Raw genomic sequence first — 3,934 nt, 5'->3', positions numbered from 1 at the left:
AGACTAGGAGGCCATGGCGGAGCAGACAGTTCAGGAGGCCATGGCGGAGCAGGCAGACTAGGAGGTCATGGCGGAGCAGACAGTTCAGGAGGCCATGGCGGAGCAGACAGTTCAGGAGGTCATGGCGGAGCAGACAGTTCAGGAGGCCATGGCGGAGTAGACAGTTCAGGAGGCCATGGCGGAGCAGGCAGACTAGGAGGCCATGGCGGAGCAGGCAGTTCAGGAGGTCATGGCGGAGCAGACAGCTTGGAGAGCCATGGCAGATCAGGCAGACTAGGAAGCCATGGCGGAGCAGGCAGACTAGGAATCCATGGCGGAGCAGGGAACTCAGAAGGCCATGGCTAGATGGCCTCCGTGGCCTTGGCCTCGCCACTCGGCCCGGCCACTATGGACTTGGCTTTGGAACAGGAGCCCTCGCTGGGCTTAACTTGGGAGCAGGAGCCCTCTCTGGGCTTAACTTGGGAGCAGGGGCTTTCTCTGGGCTGGACGTGGGAACAGGAGCCCTCTCTGGGCTGGATGTGGGAACAGGAGCCCTCCCCGGGCTTGACTTGGGAACAGAGTCTTTCTCTGGGCTTGAATTGGGGAATGGAGCCCTCCTTGGGCTGGACATGGGAACTGGAGCCCTTTCTGTGCTAGACACGGGGACTGGAACCTTCTCTGGGCTAAACTCGGGGACTGGAGGCCTTTCTGTGCTAGACACGGGGACTGGAACCTTCTCTGGGCTAAACTCGGGGACTGGAGGCCTTTCTGTGCTAGACACGGGGACTGGAACCTTCTCTGGGCTAAACTCGGGGACTGGAGCCCTCTCTGGGCTAAACTCGGGGACTGGAGCCTTCTTTGGGCTAAACTCGGGGACTGGAGCCCTCACTGGGCTAAACTAGGGGACTGGAGCCCTCACTGGGCTAAACTCGGGGACAGGAGCCGTCACTGGGCTAAACTCGGGGACAGGAGCCCTCACTGGGCTAAACTCAGAGACTGGAGCCCTCTCTGGGCTAAACTCTGGGACAGGAGCCCTCCATGGGCTAAACTCGGGAACAGGAGCCTTCTTTGGGCCGGATTCGGGGGCTGGAGCCGACACTGAAGCAAGCTCTTGGGCTGGAGCCGACACTGGAGCGAGCTCTGGGGCTGGAGCTCACCGCCTTCTCCTCCTTTGATTCCTCTTTAGGTTCGGGGTGAAAGGTGTGGTCGGTGGGCTTGAGTGAGCCGCGTCCGGCAGGCTTGACTGAGGAACCACTGGCGGGCTTGAGAATGCCGTGGCCTGCGGACTTGACATCGGAGCGGCCGGCGGGCTAGACTGAGCATGCCGCGGCCGGCGGGCTTGACTGAGGAACGGCCGGTGGGCTGGAGAGAGCCGTGGCCGGCGGGCTTGACGGCGGGCTGGTTCTGGCTCGGGCCCAGACACTCCCCAGACCATCGGTAGATCCCTTCCCTCCAGCATAGTCCCTTGGTGTCTGTGAGGTCTATGGGGCGATGGTAGTTGGCCCCGAGCTAGAACAGAGAATTGATGGTGTTGCCTACTGTGTCGGAGCGAGGAGCGAAGGAGATTTCACCATGAATAGTCTTTATTTACAATCAGGACACACACGTAGGAACGGGGATCGACGTTTAAGACAGCACGCTAGATATGGAAACACACAGGGCTTAAATCATGGTACTAATCAAGGAATAGACAAGGGTATTAATGAGACACAGCTGAAACATATAGAACTAAATGGGGACAGGAACAGGATGGACCAAATATGGGCATAGAAGTACGGGGGAAAACCAGGACATGGAGCACGTGGGGAACAAAACACACAAAACATGGAACAAAGTCTGACATAAAGAGATTCATATTTTATATTCTGTATTCTCAGCTTCTCACACACGTCGTGAATCATTGTGCCACATGGGACATATGGAAATGGAGACAGAGGAAACTGCCTCCATACCTTCAGGAAATCGTATATATTGACTTTATTCTATTTTGAATTCACAAGCCCAAGTGGATCCGTGTAGGTTATAAGGAGAGAGGTGAAATGTATCCCCATACTTCAGGTTTGAATGATGACAAAATATTTAAGGTGCATGCTGGGAAATTGCAGCCAGGAGCATTTGCAATAGGTTTAAAATGATCAACCCCCTGTAATGTGGCTGTTTCATAACTCAAGGATTTCCTACTTTTACAGATTCACAGACTTTTAACCAATCCAGGGACCACCAAAAGCTAGATTTTCGTTTTATGCATATTTATAATTAGAAATGCTTTGATGATTAATACATTTTCATACTCTGATATGAATGTGAACTCATACAGGTTTGAATGAAATCAATATGAATGCTTAATATGAACTTTTGATCTATAAGCAAAGCATTATATGATGGTTGTTAATGAAATAAATGCAAACTTAGTGTTATTAATTTTCAATGGAGCTCAACAGTGTCCAATCTGGAATTCATATTCATTTTCCCCATAAGAAAGCTTTCTAGAACAAGCTCCAAGTGCAACAATCCAACCAGATGCGAGATGTATCATAACATTATTTGAGTCTAAGCCAAGGAGGAGGCCTATTACATCCTTTGTATCACGTCCATTGTCCTATCACGGATTCACGGCATTACTGTACTGCCCAACAGAGAGTTTGTTTAATGGTTTCACACTCCAGAGCTGCTTGTAAGATCTGTTTCTCTGTGATCGTGTGGGGCTTCTCACATTCCTTCACTTCACCACTCACAGTACAAATCGATATAAGGATTTCAGTGCATTTTCACTTTAAAGTTTTAACTTATTTTTTTTTTCTAAATGTTTTTTTTTTTATCCCGAAAAATACTCTGCTGGATTATGCTGAACATTGTTGTGATTTGTCTTCATATATCTGATTATTTTGAAGTTTTCATGTGCTCGCTAGGGATAGACATCTCCTTTTCTGTGTCATATTCACATATTTAAAACAATCATTGCAGAATTTTCTTAATTTTTCCCTTTTAAGTTTCTAACTGCAGGATTTTCAGCCTCTGTCTGCATTTGTAGAGCTGTCAATATTTATGAGCTGATCACAGAGACCCACCACTGATGTTATAAAAGGTTTTTGCTCTTTCCCAACCAAAAATATAGAATAAATTAGCTACATTTTTTTATTTACTTACTTATTTAAATACATTTGAATGCATTAATTATGCCTTGAAATGAACCTTATAATGCATTGTACATTATACATCTCATGAATAATTGTAACCACAGTTAATGCATTATAACACTTATCAATTCATTCTTACACTATGCATTTTATATTCTGTTATAATTATTTATGACAAGATATAATGTATTACAACGCCCATTATGAATATTTTTAATGCATTATACCCCTTAATAACCCTTTATAATGCATTATACATAAAGGCTTTAAGTAAAGTGTTAACGATATATTTAATGAAAACCGAGAGATTTCTGTCCTTCAATTGAAAGTCCATTCTGCCAAATCTATGGCACTACAAAAATGGAAGTTTAAAAGTGCTCGTGTGATGAACAAGAACTGCTGAGGTTTGTCCTCACAATTCAAGCAAGTACAGTTGAGCTTCCATTTTCCATTTTTTCATATGTGAAAGCAAACCTAAATTAAATCTGTTCATCATATAAAGCGATCCTTTCTCTTCGGAACACTTAGATTAAACTACTCGATTCATATGGATTACTTTATGAACTTTTTGAAGCATTACAATTTTGGTGGAGTGGACTTTCAGTGAGGGACAGAAATCTCCCTGGTGTCATGACAAATATCTTCCATTTTTGTTTTGAAGATGAATGAAATCTTATGGATTTTAAATGAGAAAATCATAACAGAATTTAAAATTTTGGGTAAACTATTCCTTTAACGCATTTGTTCAATTTGATAATATAACTGCTTAATTCTGTTCTGTTTGAAGACCGGTCAGTTAAGGATGAACCTTTAAAGAC

General features: G+C 45.0%; 1 protein-coding gene across 1 annotated transcript in view; it reads right to left on the bottom strand.

Moving 5' to 3' along the window:
* LOC107676622 (transmembrane protein 132C-like) overlaps positions 1-3,934 on the bottom strand; it is a 253,438-nt gene that overhangs the window by 16,112 nt on the left and 233,392 nt on the right. The window lies entirely within an intron of this gene.

This window comes from Sinocyclocheilus anshuiensis, unplaced genomic scaffold, assembly GCF_001515605.1.
Source record: "Sinocyclocheilus anshuiensis isolate Anshui unplaced genomic scaffold, SAMN03320099.WGS_v1.1 scaffold296, whole genome shotgun sequence".
Lineage (NCBI taxonomy): Eukaryota > Metazoa > Chordata > Actinopteri > Cypriniformes > Cyprinidae > Sinocyclocheilus > Sinocyclocheilus anshuiensis.
The sequence above is the reverse complement of the archived record's forward strand: the minus strand, read 5'-3'. Positions and strand labels throughout refer to the sequence as shown.